Source organism: Ambystoma mexicanum, chromosome 5p (assembly GCF_040938575.1).
Source record: "Ambystoma mexicanum isolate Mex_15411 chromosome 5p, UKY_AmexF1_1, whole genome shotgun sequence".
In the NCBI taxonomy this organism is placed as follows: Eukaryota; Metazoa; Chordata; class Amphibia; order Caudata; family Ambystomatidae; genus Ambystoma; species Ambystoma mexicanum.
In genome coordinates, this window is record NC_090930.1 from 743,173,157 (window position 1) to 743,191,285 (window position 18,129).

General features: G+C 39.0%; 13 non-coding genes across 13 annotated transcripts; 8 read left to right on the forward strand and 5 right to left on the reverse strand.

Annotated features, from left to right (window-relative positions):
• The first annotated feature begins 1,162 nt into the window (after nucleotides 1-1,162).
• On the forward strand, nucleotides 1,163-1,234 carry TRNAQ-UUG (transfer RNA glutamine (anticodon UUG)). The gene has a single exon. It is a non-coding gene; the product is annotated as a tRNA-Gln (tRNA).
• Nucleotides 1,235-2,141: 907 nt separating this feature from the next.
• On the reverse strand, nucleotides 2,142-2,213 carry TRNAQ-CUG (transfer RNA glutamine (anticodon CUG)). Its single transcript has one exon. It is a non-coding gene; the product is annotated as a tRNA-Gln (tRNA).
• A 259-nt stretch (nucleotides 2,214-2,472) lies between these two features.
• Nucleotides 2,473-2,544, forward strand: TRNAQ-UUG (transfer RNA glutamine (anticodon UUG)). Its single transcript has one exon. It is a non-coding gene; the product is annotated as a tRNA-Gln (tRNA).
• Nucleotides 2,545-5,909: 3,365 nt separating this feature from the next.
• On the forward strand, nucleotides 5,910-5,981 carry TRNAQ-UUG (transfer RNA glutamine (anticodon UUG)). Its single transcript has one exon. It is a non-coding gene; the product is annotated as a tRNA-Gln (tRNA).
• A 907-nt stretch (nucleotides 5,982-6,888) lies between these two features.
• TRNAQ-CUG (transfer RNA glutamine (anticodon CUG)) lies at nucleotides 6,889-6,960 on the reverse strand. Its single transcript has one exon. It is a non-coding gene; the product is annotated as a tRNA-Gln (tRNA).
• A 259-nt stretch (nucleotides 6,961-7,219) lies between these two features.
• Nucleotides 7,220-7,291, forward strand: TRNAQ-UUG (transfer RNA glutamine (anticodon UUG)). The gene has a single exon. It is a non-coding gene; the product is annotated as a tRNA-Gln (tRNA).
• Nucleotides 7,292-8,205: 914 nt separating this feature from the next.
• TRNAQ-CUG (transfer RNA glutamine (anticodon CUG)) lies at nucleotides 8,206-8,277 on the reverse strand. Its single transcript has one exon. It is a non-coding gene; the product is annotated as a tRNA-Gln (tRNA).
• A 2,370-nt stretch (nucleotides 8,278-10,647) lies between these two features.
• Nucleotides 10,648-10,719, forward strand: TRNAQ-UUG (transfer RNA glutamine (anticodon UUG)). Its single transcript has one exon. It is a non-coding gene; the product is annotated as a tRNA-Gln (tRNA).
• Nucleotides 10,720-11,622: 903 nt separating this feature from the next.
• Nucleotides 11,623-11,694, reverse strand: TRNAQ-CUG (transfer RNA glutamine (anticodon CUG)). The gene has a single exon. It is a non-coding gene; the product is annotated as a tRNA-Gln (tRNA).
• A 259-nt stretch (nucleotides 11,695-11,953) lies between these two features.
• TRNAQ-UUG (transfer RNA glutamine (anticodon UUG)) lies at nucleotides 11,954-12,025 on the forward strand. Its single transcript has one exon. It is a non-coding gene; the product is annotated as a tRNA-Gln (tRNA).
• A 3,312-nt stretch (nucleotides 12,026-15,337) lies between these two features.
• On the forward strand, nucleotides 15,338-15,409 carry TRNAQ-UUG (transfer RNA glutamine (anticodon UUG)). Its single transcript has one exon. It is a non-coding gene; the product is annotated as a tRNA-Gln (tRNA).
• A 903-nt stretch (nucleotides 15,410-16,312) lies between these two features.
• Nucleotides 16,313-16,384, reverse strand: TRNAQ-CUG (transfer RNA glutamine (anticodon CUG)). Its single transcript has one exon. It is a non-coding gene; the product is annotated as a tRNA-Gln (tRNA).
• Nucleotides 16,385-16,643: 259 nt separating this feature from the next.
• TRNAQ-UUG (transfer RNA glutamine (anticodon UUG)) lies at nucleotides 16,644-16,715 on the forward strand. The gene has a single exon. It is a non-coding gene; the product is annotated as a tRNA-Gln (tRNA).
• Nucleotides 16,716-18,129: the final 1,414 nt, after the last annotated feature.

Sequence of the window (18,129 nt, forward strand, 5' to 3'; positions counted from 1 at the left end):
GCAGGGATCTATGTGTGGATGTTTCTTGGTGTGAAAAGCATGACACCTTTTGGGGTGACACCAGGCTCTTCTGGGAGTTAATTTGCATAATCTCTACTTTCTATTTTATGTGACATGGGCTGCAGTTACATTGTTCTGTTAATAGAGGGCAACACACAGGTCATAGTTCCAAACAGGGGTGCACGGTCTGCTTGCTAGCTTACATTTACAGTTCTATCTGGGATTCACCGCCTTTTCATAAACTGAGTACTCTTCCGGAGTATTTCTAACTTATGTAGGTGTTTTGGGGGTGTTACGTGCCTTTGTATGACTGCTGCAAACCACTTGATATTAGACATTGATTGGAAACGACATAAAAAATCCTGACACATATTGTAAGCGGACATAAAATGACCTATATTAGCTAATATAAGTAAACAGACATCACTCCCCCATCCCCACAAAAAGGGATGTATGCGTACACAAAAAATAAAAATGAAAAACAAGCAACTACTGCAGTTAAAATCTAAAAATGTAAATTCAGTTACATGATCATGACTCGGAAGGGGAAGTTAAAAAGTAAAAAAACACACGGTAGGAGAGAGGTTAGCTTTACATGCCATGAGGGAGGAAGAGGTCTTCCAAGCACTGTTGTGTATGTTGGTCAATCCCTCTGAAACGCAAAAGGGATGTGCACATAGAAATCAAAGCAGAGTCATCCAGAGAGACTATTTAATTCTTTTTTTTTCAAATTCTCAAAAGGAAGCTGCTATCAAATTGAACTATTCATCACAGCCACTGCTAGGAAATCTATGTGCATAAAATGACAATACACCCAAAGGAAAACAAAATATAGCTATAACATGTCAGATTACTAAATTCAGAGTCCAGCCTACTAACCATTAGACCATGGAACCTAAATACTTCCGCAAATGCTGAACTTCATTATGCCAAAACAGAGGCAGTCAGAAACAATATTTAATATTGCTTAATCATATGCCTCAAGAGGAAGAATTTGATCTACATGCTCTATAAAGCACAGAGATTGCTATAGCACAACGTCAATCGCCAACATCGCTGTGTTTGTATGATATCAGTCAATTGGGACTATGAATCTGTAAAAATTGTAAATGTGCTCTATATTGCCATTTCTGATTCAACGCTCTCAGGTGCATCTTGTAAGGGTTCCATGGTGTAATGGTTAGCACTTTGGACTTTGAATCCAACGATCCGAGTTCAAGTCTCGGTGGAACCGTTATCTTGCTCTTACACTCCATTTTCTAATTTCTCAAATTACAATTCAACAGAGTTAATATTCAGAAGTTCAGTCGACTCAGGTAGCCGTTTTCACACTCTCTCTCTCTCTGCACGACATTACATTTAAATGCACTTTGGTGCCTGATACCAATACAGTGATGCAACTACATATCGTTAATGTACAATCCCTAAGGTCAATCAGAGTGGGCACCCAGATATCTCTCAGAAACATTTTCCACAGATGAATAATGTCCAACCTTAACTCTATGAAAAGAAAAATGTACACACTATGTGCAGTAGATTCTCTGCTCACTGGAACATGCAGAAACAACAGTGATGTGAAAAGATTGGAAAAAGCCCTATTTTATTAACATTAAAAAATGTTATACAATTATTTTGGTGAATCATATTCACTTTCACAATCATTCCTATGTTTCAAGCAATTTGATGGTCTTATTAAATGTGTAAAAAATGTAATTCTTTGAGTTGACAAACTGTATGGAGAGCAAACTTTTTATAACTTACAAGAGTTATGAGTTCTAGAAAGTAGTGCATTTACTGATCAAGTGCCCTTGTTTAAATGTACTTACTTTATTTGGATCACACCTTTCTCGGAAGAAGAAATAAACTCTAAATTATCAGGAAACAATTCAACTGATTTTAGGGGCCTCCTGGGCTTTCAATGCAAATCGCTGAGATCAAAAGCCAGTTTAATAGCCATTATACCTTGGAGCTTTGGAGATATGAGAGTGGGCAGTTTCTTTGTGGCAAAAGAGAGTCATCCCCAGAAACTATTAATATTCTTTGGTCAAAGAAGACTGCCATCAAAGTGGGCTGTAAAGCAAAGCTATTGCTGTTCTATCTATCTGCAAATGAAAGGCAACTCTAAAAGAGAAGCAGCCCCAAGGTCCCACCGAGACTTGAACTCGGATCGCTGGATTCAGAGTCCAGAGTGCTAACCATTACACCATGGAACCCACATATTCAGTAACATGATGCACTTCATTCTGGAAAAACAGAGCACATCAGAGAAAATATGTAATATTCCTATATCATTAGACTCCAGAGGAAGAATTTGATCCAAATGAGACATGAAGCCAATACTTTGCGATTGCACAGCATCCAACAGCAACAGTGCTGCTTCGATATAATATCAGTAAACGGTTACTATAGGTCAGTAAAAATCTTGACTGTGCCCTATATTCTCATTGCCCTTATGAAGCTCTGCTCAACAAGGGTTCCATGGTGTAATGGTTAGCACTTTGGACTTTGAATCCAGCGATCCGAGTTCAAGTCTCGGTGGAACCTCTCTCTTGCTCTAACACACTTTGTCTCCTTGTTGTCTTAAATTATAGGCCAAAGATAGTAATATTCATAAGGTTAGTGGTGTAGGGTATTCATTTTCGCTCTCACTCTCTGGCATAACTTTTCATAAAAATCCACTTTTGTGCCTAGCACCTTAACCTTTATGCATTTTTTTTAAATGTATGAACAGTGAGGTCATTCTGAGTCGATGGGCAGATCTGCATCGGAAACATACATAAAAGATTTGAAATTTTCAAACTTAACTCAATGTTAAGAAACATGCTCAATCTGTGACCCAATGGATTCTCTTTTTACTTGAAGATGCAGCAACAACATTAATAATACCATTTTGGGAAAAGCAGCTCTATTGTATCGCCATTCTCTTTCAAAATTGTTAAAGGGTTAATCCTATGAAAAGCGACCACATTCAGAATCAATGATATTAATCAAGCGTCTTAACAGTCTTTACATGTTTGTAAAATGAAGGTATCAGTTTGAGATGAAAAATAGAACGAAGAACACACTTTTCTTAATTCACAAAAGGCCTGAGGTGTATAAATACTGTTTGTACCGACCAAGGGCCCATTCGTGAATGTACTTACTTTAGTTGGATCATACCTTTCTTCAAAGAAGACATCCACAATAAACGATAAGGGAAAGGTTCGACTGATGGTAAACTCTTACAGAGATTTGAATGCAAATTATTGGATTCAACCTCCAGGGTGCTACCATTACACCATGGGTCTTTCACACCACAGAAAGTGGTGGGTTTCATTGTGGCTAAAGAGCGTCATCCATGGAAAATCTTTCTTTTTTCAAATGCACCCAGGGAATAATGCTATGAAAGTGGGCGACACAGCAACGTCATTGCTATTAAAACAAGACACTGAGAGGAAAACAAACACAGTAATTCCCAAGGTCCCACCGAGATTTGAACATGGATCGCTGGATTCAGAGTCCAGAGTGCTAACCATTACACCATGGAACCTACATACTTAGTGACATGATGAACGTCATTGCAGCAAAAAAAGAGCCTTTTAGAGAATGTATGCAATATTCTTTTATCTTATGCCTCCAGAGGAAGAATCCTATCCAAATGAGCTGTAAAGCAAAGAGTTTGCTATTGCGCAACAACCAACTAAACAGTTCCACATTTGCATAATATCCGTGGGCTAGGAATATGAGTTTGTTAAAATGATGCATGAGATCTCGATTCTCATTTCTGTTACAACTCTGTCAGGTTGCACCAGCAAGGGGCCCATGGTGTAATGGTTAGCAAAGAACATTACTGAAGGGCCCCTCGGCCAGCCAGAAAGCCAAAATGGAGAGAACGGGCATGAACTGGTTGTGAATGAGCTTCAAAATGCGTTCACAGGTAATTGAACTGGTGATCTCCTCAGTTTATACACCTGGAACTCCTGTCAATAGCAACAGTCGGCAGCTGGGTTGCCAGACATTTCGTCAAAAAATATTTGTCGACAGGACAATTGGTCGAAACCATTTGGTCGAAAACCAAATGGTCGAATTGCTTTTGTTTTTTATTTTCACTTTTTTTTGGGGGGGGGATTTGGGGGGGTCCCCCCAACCCCTTTTTTTTCTAAAAAACCCTTTTTTTCCCTAAACTACAACCTAAAAAATATATATATAAATAAATTAAAAAATCGACCATTTGGCTTTCGACCAAATTACGTCGACCAAATGTCTTTCGACGAAATGTCTTTCGACGAAATGTCCGGACAGCGGCAGCTGGTCTGTGTCAGTAATGGCAATTTGATTTAGCCATTTTCACAACTCCCTAATAAATGAACAAAATGTTCCATTTGTAGGCACAGTTACATGCTATGGTATGTATACCATGCTTAATAACCACCATAGGAGGCTCAGAGCACCATCCGCATTCTTACGTACAAAACATGTAAGGAAATAATCAGATCTTTTGCTCTGCAGGAGTCAGGCTTCTTTAAAGCCTGACAAAGTGGCAGAGTGCCATTGTAAACTGAGGCATGATGAAACCATGCCCAAGAACCGGGCAGGTTAAACCCTTCCACACATGCCCCTAGGCCCCGAATGGCCACGAACGGCCAGGTTCTATAGACAGGGCAGCTGGCATGGATTATGGACACTTTTAACATAGGGTGGTTTTTCAACCTTATCTCCTCTGGGAGCAAAGCGCTGGACAGGGTTTCCTGTACATTTTTGAGGTTCGCAGGGATCTATGTGTGGATGTTTCTTGGTGTGAAAAGCATGACACCTTTTGGGGTGACACCAGACTCTTCTGGGAGTTAATTTGCATAATCTCTACTTTCTATTTTATGTGACATGGGCTGCAGTTACATTGTTCTGTTAATAGAGGGCAACACACAGGTCATAGTTCCAAACAGGGGTGCACGGTCTGCTTGCTAGCTTACATTTACAGTTCTATTTGGGATTCACCGCCTTTTCATAAACTGAGTACTCTTCCGGAGTATTTCTAACTTATGTAGGTGTTTTGGGGGTGTTACGTGCCTTTGTATGACTGCTGCAAACCACTTGATATTAGACATTGATTGGAAACGACATAAAAAATCCTGACACATATTGTAAGCAGACATAAAATGACCTATATTAGCTAATATAAGTAAACAGACATCACTCCCCCTCCCCACAAAAAGGGATGTATGCGTACACAAAAAATAAAAATGAAAAACAAGCAACTACTTCCAGTTAAAATCTAAAAATGTAAATTCAGTTACATGATCATGACTCGGAAGGGGAAGTTAAAAAGTAAAAAAAACACAAGGTAGGAGAGAGGTTAGCTTTACATGCCATGAGGGAGGAAGAGGTCTTCCAAGCACTGTTGTGTATGTTGGTCAATCCCTCTGAAACGCAAAAGGGGTGTGCACATAGAAATCAAAGCAGAGTCATCCAGAGAGACTATTTAATTCTTTTTTTTTCAAATTCTCAAAAGGAAGCTGCTATCAAATTGAACTATTCATCACAGCCACTGCTAGGAAATCTATGTGCATAAAATGACAATACACCCAAAGGAAAACAAAATATAGCTATAACATGTCAGATTACTAAATTCAGAGTCCAGCCTACTAACCATTAGACCATGGAACCTAAATACTTCCGCAAATGCTGAACTTCATTATGCCAAAACAGAGGCATTCAGAAACAATATTTAATATTGCTTAATCATATGCCTCAAGAGGAAGAATTTGATCTACATGCTCTATAAAGCACAGAGATTGCTATAGCACAACGTCAATCGACAACATCGCTGTGTTTGTATGATATCAGTCAATTGGGACTATGAATCTGTAAAAATTGTAAATGTGCTCTATATTGCCATTTCTGATTCAACGCTCTCAGGTGCATCTTGCAAGGGTTCCATGGTGTAATGGTTAGCACTTTGGACTTTGAATCCAACGATCCGAGTTCAAGTCTCGGTGGAACCGTTATCTTGCTCTTACACTCCATTTTCTAATTTCTCAAATTACAATTCAACAGAGTTAATATTCAGAAGTTCAGTCGACTCAGGTAGCCGTTTTCACACTCTCTCTCTCTCTGCACGACATTACATTTAAATGCACTTTGGTGCCTGATACCAATACAGTGATGCAACTACATATCGTTAATGTACAATCCCTAAGGTCAATCAGAGTGGGCACCCAGATATCTCTCAGAAACATTTTCCACAGATGAATAATGTCCAACCTTAACTCTATGAAAAGAAAAATGTACACACTATGTGCAGTAGATTCTCTGCTCACTGGAACATGCAGAAACAACATTGATGTGAAAAGATTGGAAAAAGCCCTATTTTATTAACATTAAAAAATGTTATACAATTATTTTGGTGAATCATATTCACTTTCACAATCATTCCTATGTTTCAAGCAATTTGATGGTCTTATTAAATGTGTAAAAAATGTAATTCTTTGAGTTGACAAACTGTATGGAGAGCAAACTTTTTATAACTTACAAGAGTTATGAGTTCTAGAAAGTAGTGCATTTACTGATCAAGTGCCCTTGTTTAAATGTACTTACTTTATTTGGATCACACCTTTCTCGAAAGAAGAAATAAACTCTAAATTATCAGGAAACAATTCAACTGATTTTAGGGGCCTCCTGGGCTTTCAATGCAAATCGCTGAGATCAAAAGCCAGTTTAATAGCCATTATACCTTGGAGCTTTGGAGATATGAGAGTGGGCAGTTTCTTTGTGGCAAAAGAGAGTCATCCCCAGAAACTATTAATATTCTTTGGTCAAAGAAGACTGCCATCAAAGTGGGCTGTAAAGCAAAGCTATTGCTGTTATATCTATCTGCAAATGAAAGGCAACTCTAAAAGAGAAGCAGCCCCAAGGTCCCACCGAGACTTGAACTCGGATCACTGGATTCAGAGTCCAGAGTGCTAACCATTACACCATGGAACCCACATATTCAGTAACATGATGCACTTCATTCTGGAAAAACAGAGCACATCAGAGAAAATATGTAATATTCCTATATCATTAGACTCCAGAGGAAGAATTTGATCCAAATGAGACATGAAGCCAATACTTTGCGGTTGCACAGCATCCAACAGCAACAGTGCTGCTTCGATATAATATCAGTAAACGGTTACTATAGGTCAGTAAAAATCTTGACTGTGCCCTATATTCTCATTGCCCTTATGAAGCTCTACTCAGCAAGGGTTCCATGGTGTAATGGTTAGCACTTTGGATTTTGAATCCAGCGATCCCAGTTCAAGTCTCGGTGGAACCTCTCTCTGGCTCTAACACACTTTGTCTCCTTGTTGTCTTAAATTATAGGCCAAAGATAGTAATATTCATAAGGTTAGTGGTGTAGGGTATTCATTTTCGCTCTCACTCTCTGGCATAACTTTTCATAAAAATCCACTTTTGTGCCTAGCACCCTAACCTTTATGCATTTTTTTTTAAATGTATGAACAGTGAGGTCATTCTGAGTCGATGGGCAGATCTGCATCGGAAACATACATAAAAGATTTGAAATTTTCAAACTTAACTCAATGTTAAGAAACATGCTCAATCTGTGACCCAATGGATTCTCTTTTTACTTGAAGATGCAGCAACAACATTAATAATACCATTTTGGGAAAAGCAGCTCTATTGTATCGCCATTCTCTTTCAAAATTGTTAAAGGGTTAATCCTATGAAAAGCGACCACATTCAGAATCAATGATATTAATCAAGCGTCTTAACAGTCTTTACATGTTTGTAAAATGAAGGTATCAGTTTGAGATGAAAAATAGAACGAAGAACACACTTTTCTTAATTCACAAAAGGCCTGAGGTGTATAAATACTGTTTGTACCGACCAAGGGCCCATTCGTGAATGTACTTACTTTAGTTGGATCATACCTTTCTTCAAAGAAGACATCCACAATAAACGATAAGGGAAAGGTTCGACTGATGGTAAACTCTTACAGAGATTTGAATGCAAATTATTAGATTCAACCTCCAGGGTGCTACCATTACACCATGGGTCTTTCACACCACAGAAAGTGGTGGGTTTCATTGTGGCTAAAGAGCGTCATCCATGGAAAATCTTTCTTTTTTCAAATGCACCCAGGGAATAATGCTATGAAAGTGGGCGACACAGCAGCGTCATTGCTATTAAAACAAGACACTGAGAGGAAAACAAACACAGTAATTCCCAAGGTCCCACCGAGATTTGAACTCGGATCGCTGGATTCAGAGTCCAGAGTGCTAACCATTACACCATGGAACCTACATACTTAGTGACATGATGAACGCCATTGCAGCAAAAAAAGAGCCTTTTAGAGAATGTATGCAATATTCTTTTATCTTATGCCTCCAGAGGAAGAATCCTATCCAAATGAGCTGTAAAGCAAAGAGTTTGCTATTGCGCAACAACCAACTAAACAGTTCCACATTTGCATAATATCCGTGGGCTAGGAATATGAGTTTGTTAAAATGATGCATGAGATCTCGATTCTCATTTCTGTTACAACTCTGTCAGGTTGCACCAGCAAGGGGCCCATGGTGTAATGGTTAGCAAAGAACATTACTGAAGGGCCCCTCGGCCAGCCAGAAAGCCAAAATGGAGAGAACGGGCATGAACTGGTTGTGAATGAGCTTCAAAATGCGTTCACAGGTAATTGAACTGGTGATCTCCTCAGTTTATACACCTGGAACTCCTGTCAATAGCAACAGTCGGCAGCTGGGTTGCCAGACATTTCGTCGAAAAAAATTTGTCGACAGGACAATTGGTCGAAACCATTTGGTCGAAAACCAAATGGTTGAATTGCTTTTGTTTTTTATTTTCACATTTTTTTTGGGGGGGGGGTTTGAGGGGTCCCCCCAACCCCCTTTTTTTCTAAAAACCCCTTTTTTCCCCTAAACTACAACCTAAAAAATATATATATAAATAAATTACAAAATCGACCATTTGGCTTTCGACCAAATTACGTCGACCAAATGTCTTTCGACGAAATGTCTTTCGACGAAATGTCCGGACAGCGGCAGCTGGTCTGTTTCAGTAATGGCAATTTGATTTAGCCATTTTCACAACTCCCTAATAAATGAACAAAATGTTCCATTTGTAGGTACAGTTACATGCTATGGTATGTATACCATGCTTAATAACCACCATAGGAGGCTCAGAGCACCATCCGCATTCTTACGTACAAAACATGTAAGGAAATAATCAGATCTTTTGCTCTGCAGGAGTCAGGCTTCTTCAAAGCCTGACAAAGTGGCAGAGTGCCATTGTAAACTGAGGCATGATGAAACCATGCCCAAGAACCCAGGCAGGTTAAACCCTTCCACTCATGCCCCTAGGCCCCGAACGGCCAGGTTCTATAGACAGGGCAGCTGGCATGGATTATGGACACTTTTAACATAGGGTGGTTTTTCAACCTTATCTCCTCTGGGAGCAAAGCGCTGGACAGGGTTTCCTGTACATTTTTGAGGTTCGCAGGGATCTATGTGTGGATGTTTCTTGGTGTGAAAAGCATGACACCTTTTGGGGTGACACCAGGCTCTTCTGGGAGTTAATTTGCATAATCTCTACTTTCTATTTTATGTGACATGGGCTGCAGTTACATTTTTCTGTTAATAGAGGGCAACACACAGGTCATAGTTCCAAACAGGGGTGCACGGTCTGCTTGCTAGCTTACATTTACAGTTCTATTTGGGATTCACCGCCTTTTCATAAACTGAGTACTCTTCCGGAGTATTTCTAACTTATGTAGGTGTTTTGGGGGTGTTACGTGCCTTTGTATGACTGCTGCAAACCACTTGATATTAGACATTGATTGGAAACGACATAAAAAATCCTGACACATATTGTAAGCGGACATAAAATGACCTATATTAGCTAATATAAGTAAACAGACATCACTCCCCCCTCCCCACAAAAAGGGATGTATGCGTACACAAAAAATAAAAATGAAAAACAAGCAACTACTGCAGTTAAAATCTAAAAATGTAAATTCAGTTACATGATCATGACTCGGAAGGGGAAGTTAAAAAGTAAAAAAACACAAGGTAGGAGAGAGGTTAGCTTTACATGGCATGAGGGAGGAAGAGGTCTTCCAAGCACTGTTGTGTATGTTGGTCAATCCCTCTGAAACGCAAAAGGGATGTGCACATAGAAATCAAAGCAGAGTCATCCAGAGAGACTATTTAATTCTTTTTTTTTCAAATTCTCAAAAGGAAGCTGCTATCAAATTGAACTATTCATCACAGCCACTGCTAGGAAATCTATGTGCATAAAATGACAATACACCCAAAGGAAAACAAAATATAGCTATAACATGTCAGATTACTAAATTCAGAGTCCAGCCTACTAACCATTAGACCATGGAACCTAAATACTTCCGCAAATGCTGAACTTCATTATGCCAAAACAGAGGCAGTCAGAAACAATATTTAATATTGCTTAATCATATGCCTCAAGAGGAAGAATTTGATCTACATGCTCTATAAAGCACAGAGATTGCTATAGCACAACGTCAATCGACAACATCGCTGTGTTTGTATGATATCAGTCAATTGGGACTATGAATCTGTAAAAATTGTAAATGTGCTCTATATTGCCATTTCTGATTCAACGCTCTCAGGTGCATCTTGCAAGGGTTCCATGGTGTAATGGTTAGCACTTTGGACTTTGAATCCAACGATCCGAGTTCAAGTCTCGGTGGAACCGTTATCTTGCTCTTACACTCCATTTTCTAATTTCTCAAATTACAATTCAACAGAGTTAATATTCAGAAGTTCAGTCGACTCAGGTAGCCGTTTTCACACTCTCTCTCTGCACGACATTACATTTAAATGCACTTTGGTGCCTGATACCAATACAGTGATGCAACTACATATCGTTAATGTACAATCCCTAAGGTCAATCAGAGTGGGCACCCAGATATCTCTCAGAAACATTTTCCACAGATGAATAATGTCCAACCTTAACTCTATGAAAAGAAAAATGTACACACTATGTGCAGTAGATTCTCTGCTCACTGGAACATGCAGAAACAACATTGATGTGAAAAGATTGGAAAAAGCCCTATTTTCTTAACATTAAAAAATGTTATACAATTATTTTGGTGAATCATATTCACTTTCACAATCATTCCTATGTTTCAAGCAATTTGATGGTCTTATTAAATGTGTAAAAAATGTAATTCTTTGAGTTGACAAACTGTATGGAGAGCAAACTTTTTATAACTTACAAGAGTTATGAGTTCTAGAAAGTAGTGCATTTACTGATCAAGTGCCCTTGTTTAAATGTACTTACTTTATTTGGATCACACCTTTCTCGAAAGAAGAAATAAACTCTAAATTATCAGGAAACAATTCAACTGATTTTAGGGGCCTCCTGGGCTTTCAATGCAAATCGCTGAGATCAAAAGCCAGTTTAATAGCCATTATACCTTGGAGCTTTGGAGATATGAGAGTGGGCAGTTTCTTTGTGGCAAAAGAGAGTCATCCCCAGAAACTATTAATATTCTTTGGTCAAAGAAGACTGCCATCAAAGTGGGCTGTAAAGCAAAGCTATTGCTGTTATATCTATCTGCAAATGATAGGCAACTCTAAAAGAGAAGCAGCCCCAAGGTCCCACCGAGACTTGAACTCGGATCGCTGGATTCAGAGTCCAGAGTGCTAACCATTACACCATGGAACCCACATATTCAGTAACATGATGCACTTCATTCTGGAAAAACAGAGCACATCAGAGAAAATATGTAATATTCCTATATCTTTAGACTCCAGAGGAAGAATTTGATGCAAATGAGACATGAAGCCAATACTTTGCGATTGCACAGCATCCAACAGCAACAGTGCTGCTTCGATATAATATCAGTAAACGGTTACTATAGGTCAGTAAAAATCTTGACTGTGCCCTATATTCTCATTGCCCTTATGAAGCTCTACACAGCAAGGGTTCCATGGTGTAATGGTTAGCACTTTGGATTTTGAATCCAGCGATCTGAGTTCAAGTCTCAGTGGAACCTCTCTCTTGCTCTAACACACTTTGTCTCCTTGTTGTCTTAAATTATAGGCCAAAGATAGTAATATTCATAAGGTTAGTGGTGTAGGGTATTCATTTTCACTCTCACTCTCTGGCATAACTTTTCATAAAAATCCACTTTTGTGCCTAGCACCTTAACCTTTATGCATTTTTTTTAAATGTATGAACAGTGAGGTAATTCTGAGTCGATGGGCAGATCTGCATCGGAAACATACATAAAAGATTTGAAATTTTCAAACTTAACTCAATGTTAAGAAACATGCTCAATCTGTGACCCAATGGATTCTCTTTTTACTTGAAGATGCAGCAACAACATTAATAATACCATTTTGGGAAAAGCAGCTCTATTGTATCGCCATTCTCTTTCAAAATTGTTAAAGGGTTAATCCTATGAAAAGCGACCACATTCAGAATCAATGATATTAATCAAGCGTCTTAACAGTCTTTACATGTTTGTAAAATGAAGGTATCAGTTTGAGATGAAAAATAGAACGAAGAACACACTTTTCTTAATTCACAAAAGGCCTGAGGTGTATAAATACTGTTTGTACCGACCAAGGGCCCATTCGTGAATGTACTTACTTTAGTTGGATCATACCTTTCTTCAAAGAAGACATCCACAATAAACGATAAGGGAAAGGTTCGACTGATGGTAAACTCTTACAGATATTTGAATGCAAATTATTGGATTCAACCTCCAGGGTGCTACCATTACACCATGGGTCTTTCACACCACAGAAAGTGGTGGGTTTCATTGTGGCTAAAGAGCGTCATCCATGGAAAATCTTTCTTTTTTCAAATGCACCCAGGGAATAATGCTATGAAAGTGGGCGACACAGCAGCGTCATTGCTAATAAAACAAGACACTGAGAGGAAAACAAACACAGTAATTCCCAAGGTCCCACCGAGATTTGCTGGATTCAGAGTCCAGAGTGCTAACCATTACACCATGGAACCTACATACTTAGTGACATGATGAGCGTCATTGCAGCAAAAAAAGAGCCTTTTAGAGAATGTATGCAATATTCTTTTATCTTATGCCTCCAGAGGAAGAATCCTATCCAAATGAGCTGTAAAGCAAAGAGTTTGCTATTGCGCAACAACCAACTAAACAGTTCCACATTTGCATAATATCCGTGGGCTAGGAATATGAGTTTGTTAAAATGATGCATGAGATCTCGATTCTCATTTCTGTTACAACTCTGTCAGGTTGCACCAGCAAGGGGCCCATGGTGTAATGGTTAGCAAAGAACATTACTGAAGGGCCCCTCGGCCAGCCGGAAAGCCAAAATGGAGAGAACGGGCATGAACTGGTTGTGAATGAGCTTCAAAATGCGTTCACAGGTAATTGAACTGGTGATCTCCTCAGTTTATACACCTGGAACTCCTGTCAATAGCAACAGTCGGCAGCTGGGTTGCCAGACATTTCGTCGAAAAAAATTTGTCGACAGGACAATTGGTCGAAACCATTTGGTCGAAAACCAAATGGTCGAATTGCTTTTGTTTTTTATTTTCACATTTTTTTTGGGGGGGGTTTAGGGGGGCCCCCCCAACCCCCTTTTTTTCTAAAAAACCCTTTTTTCCCCTAAACTACAACCTAAAAAAATATATATAAATAAATTAAAAAATCGACCATTTGGCTTTCGACCAAATTACGTCGACCAAATGTCTTTCGACGAAATGTCCGGACAGCGGCAGCTGGTCTGTGTCAGTAATGGCAATTTGATTTTGCCATTTTCACAACTCCCTAATAAATGAACAAAATGTTCCATTTGTAGGCACAGTTACATGCTATGGTATGTATACCATGCTTAATAACCACCATAGGAGGCTCAGAGCACCATCCGCATTCTTACGTACAAAACATGTAAGGAAATAATCAGATCTTTTGCTCTGCAGGAGTCAGGCTTCTTTAAAGCCTGACAAAGTGGCAGAGTGCCATTGTAAACTGAGGCATGATGAAACCATGCCCAAGAACCCAGGCAGGTTAAACCCTTCCACTCATGCCCCTAGGCCCTATAGACAGGGCAGCTGGCATGGATTATGGACACTTTTAACATAGGGTGGTTTTTCAACCTTATCTCCTCTGGGAGCAAAGCGCTGGACAGGGTTTCCTGTACGTTTTTGAGGTTCGCAGGGATATATGTGTGGATGTTTCTTGGTGTGAAATGCATGACACCTTTTGGGGTGACACCAGGCTCTTCTGGGAGTTAATTTGCATAATCTCTACTTTCTATTTTATGTGACATGGGCTGCAGTTACATTGTTCTGTTAATAGAGGGCAACACACAGGTCATAGTTCCAAACAGGGGTGCACGGTCTGCTTGCTAGCTTACATTTACAGTTCTATTTGGGATTCACCGCCTTTTCATAAACTGAGTACTCTTCCGGAATATTTCTAACTTATGTAGGTGTTTTGGGGGTGTTACGTGCCTTTGTATGACTGCTGCAAACCACTTGATATTAGACATTGATTGGAAACAACATAAAAAATCCTGACACATATTGTAAGCGGACATAAAATGACCTATATTAGCTAATATAAGTAAACAGACATCACTCCCCCCTCCCCACAAAAAGGGATGTATGCGTACACAAAAAATAAAAATGAAAAACAAGCAACTACTGCAGTTAAAATCTAAAAATGTAAATTCAGTTACATGATCATGACTCGGAAGGGGAAGTTAAAAAGTAAAAAAACACAAGGTAGGAGAGAGGTTAGCTTTACATGCCATGAGGGAGGAAGAGGTCTTCCAAGCACTGTTGTGTATGTTGGTCAATCCCTCTGAAACGCAAAAGGGATGTGCACATAGAAATCAAAGCAGAGTCATCCAGAGAGACTATTTAATTCTTTTTTTTTCAAATTCTCAAAAGGAAGCTGCTATCAAATTGGACTATTCATCACAGCCACTGCTAGGAAATCTATGTGCATAAAATGACAATACACCCAAAGGAAAACAAAATATAGCTATAACATGTCAGATTACTAAATTCAGAGTCCAGCCTACTAACCATTAGACCATGGAACCTAAATACTTCCGCAAATGCTGAACTTCATTATGCCAAAACAGAGGCAGTCAGAAACAATATTTAATATTGCTTAATCATATGCCTCAAGAGGAAGAATTTGATCTACATGCTCTATAAAGCACAGAGATTGCTATAGCACAACGTCAATCGACAACATCGCTGTGTTTGTATGATATCAGTCAATTGGGACTATGAATCTGTAAAAATTGTAAATGTGCTCTATATTGCCATTTCTGATTCAACGCTCTCAGGTGCATCTTGCAAGGGTTCCATGGTGTAATGGTTAGCACTTTGGACTTTGAATCCAACGATCCGAGTTCAAGTCTCGGTGGAACCGTTATCTTGCTCTTACACTCCATTTTCTAATTTCTCAAATTACAATTCAACAGAGTTAATATTCAGAAGTTCAGTCGACTCAGGTAGCCGTTTTCACACTCTCTCTCTGCACGACATTACATTTAAATGCACTTTGGTGCCTGATACCAATACAGTGATGCAACTACATATCGTTAATGTACAATCCCTAAGGTCAATCAGAGTGGGCACCCAGATATCTCTCAGAAACATTTTCCACAGATGAATAATGTCCAACCTTAACTCTATGAAAAGAAAAATGTACACACTATGTGCAGTAGATTCTCTGCTCACTGGAACATGCAGAAACAACATTGATGTGAAAAGATTGGAAAAAGCCCTATTTTCTTAACATTAAAAAATGTTATACAATTATTTTGGTGAATCATATTCACTTTCACAATCATTCCTATGTTTCAAGCAATTTGATGGTCTTATTAAATGTGTAAAAAATGTAATTCTTTGAGTTGACAAACTGTATGGAGAGCAAACTTTTTATAACTTACAAGAGTTATGAGTTCTAGAAAGTAGTGCATTTACTGATCAAGTGCCCTTGTTTAAATGTACTTACTTTATTTGGATCACACCTTTCTCGAAAGAAGAAATAAACTCTAAATTATCAGGAAACAATTCAACTGATTTTAGGGGCCTCCTGGGCTTTCAATGCAAATCGCTGAGATCAAAAGCCAGTTTAATAGCCATTATACCTTGGAGCTTTGGAGATATGAGAGTGGGCAGTTTCTTTGTGGCAAAAGAGAGTCATCCCCAGAAACTATTAATATTCTTTGGTCAAAGAAGACTGCCATCAAAGTGGGCTGTAAAGCAAAGCTATTGCTGTTATATCTATCTGCAAATGATAGGCAACTCTAAAAGAGAAGCAGCCCCAAGGTCCCACCGAGACTTGAACTCGGATCGCTGGATTCAGAGTCCAGAGTGCTAACCATTACACCATGGAACCCACATATTCAGTAACATGATGCACTTCATTCTGGAAAAACAGAGCACATCAGAGAAAATATGTAATATTCCTATATCTTTAGACTCCAGAGGAAGAATTTGATGCAAATGAGACATGAAGCCAATACTTTGCGATTGCACAGCATCCAACAGCAACAGTGCTGCTTCGATATAATATCAGTAAACGGTTACTATAGGTCAGTAAAAATCTTGACTGTGCCCTATATTCTCATTGCCCTTATGAAGCTCTACACAGCAAGGGTTCCATGGTGTAATGGTTAGCACTTTGGATTTTGAATCCAGCGATCTGAGTTCAAGTCTCAGTGGAACCTCTCTCTTGCTCTAACACACTTTGTCTCCTTGTTGTCTTAAATTATAGGCCAAAGATAGTAATATTCATAAGGTTAGTGGTGTAGGGTATTCATTTTCACTCTCACTCTCTGGCATAACTTTTCATAAAAATCCACTTTTGTGCCTAGCACCTTAACCTTTATGCATTTTTTTTAAATGTATGAACAGTGAGGTAATTCTGAGTCGATGGGCAGATCTGCATCGGAAACATACATAAAAGATTTGAAATTTTCAAACTTAACTCAATGTTAAGAAACATGCTCAATCTGTGACCCAATGGATTCTCTTTTTACTTGAAGATGCAGCAACAACATTAATAATACCATTTTGGGAAAAGCAGCTCTATTGTATCGCCATTCTCTTTCAAAATTGTTAAAGGGTTAATCCTATGAAAAGCGACCACATTCAGAATCAATGATATTAATCAAGCGTCTTAACAGTCTTTACATGTTTGTAAAATGAAGGTATCAGTTTGAGATGAAAAATAGAACGAAGAACACACTTTTCTTAATTCACAAAAGGCCTGAGGTGTATAAATACTGTTTGTACCGACCAAGGGCCCATTCGTGAATGTACTTACTTTAGTTGGATCATACCTTTCTTCAAAGAAGACATCCACAATAAACGATAAGGGAAAGGTTCGACTGATGGTAAACTCTTACAGATATTTGAATGCAAATTATTGGATTCAACCTCCAGGGTGCTACCATTACACCATGGGTCTTTCACACCACAGAAAGTGGTGGGTTTCATTGTGGCTAAAGAGCGTCATCCATGGAAAATCTTTCTTTTTTCAAATGCACCCAGGGAATAATGCTATGAAAGTGGGCGACACAGCAGCGTCATTGCTAATAAAACAAGACACTGAGAGGAAAACAAACACAGTAATTCCCAAGGTCCCACCGAGATTTGCTGGATTCAGAGTCCAGAGTGCTAACCATTACACCATGGAACCTACATACTTAGTGACATGATGAGCGTCATTGCAGCAAAAAAAGAGCCTTTTAGAGAATGTATGCAATATTCTTTTATCTTATGCCTCCAGAGGAAGAATCCTATCCAAATGAGCTGTAAAGCAAAGAGTTTGCTATTGCGCAACAACCAACTAAACAGTTCCACATTTGCATAATATCCGTGGGCTAGGAATATGAGTTTGTTAAAATGATGCATGAGATCTCGATTCTCATTTCTGTTACAACTCTGTCAGGTTGCACCAGCAAGGGGCCCATGGTGTAATGGTTAGCAAAGAACATTACTGAAGGGCCCCTCGGCCAGCCGGAAAGCCAAAATGGAGAGAACGGGCATGAACTGGTTGTGAATGAGCTTCAAAATGCGTTCACAGGTAATTGAACTGGTGATCTCCTCAGTTTATACACCTGGAACTCCTGTCAATAG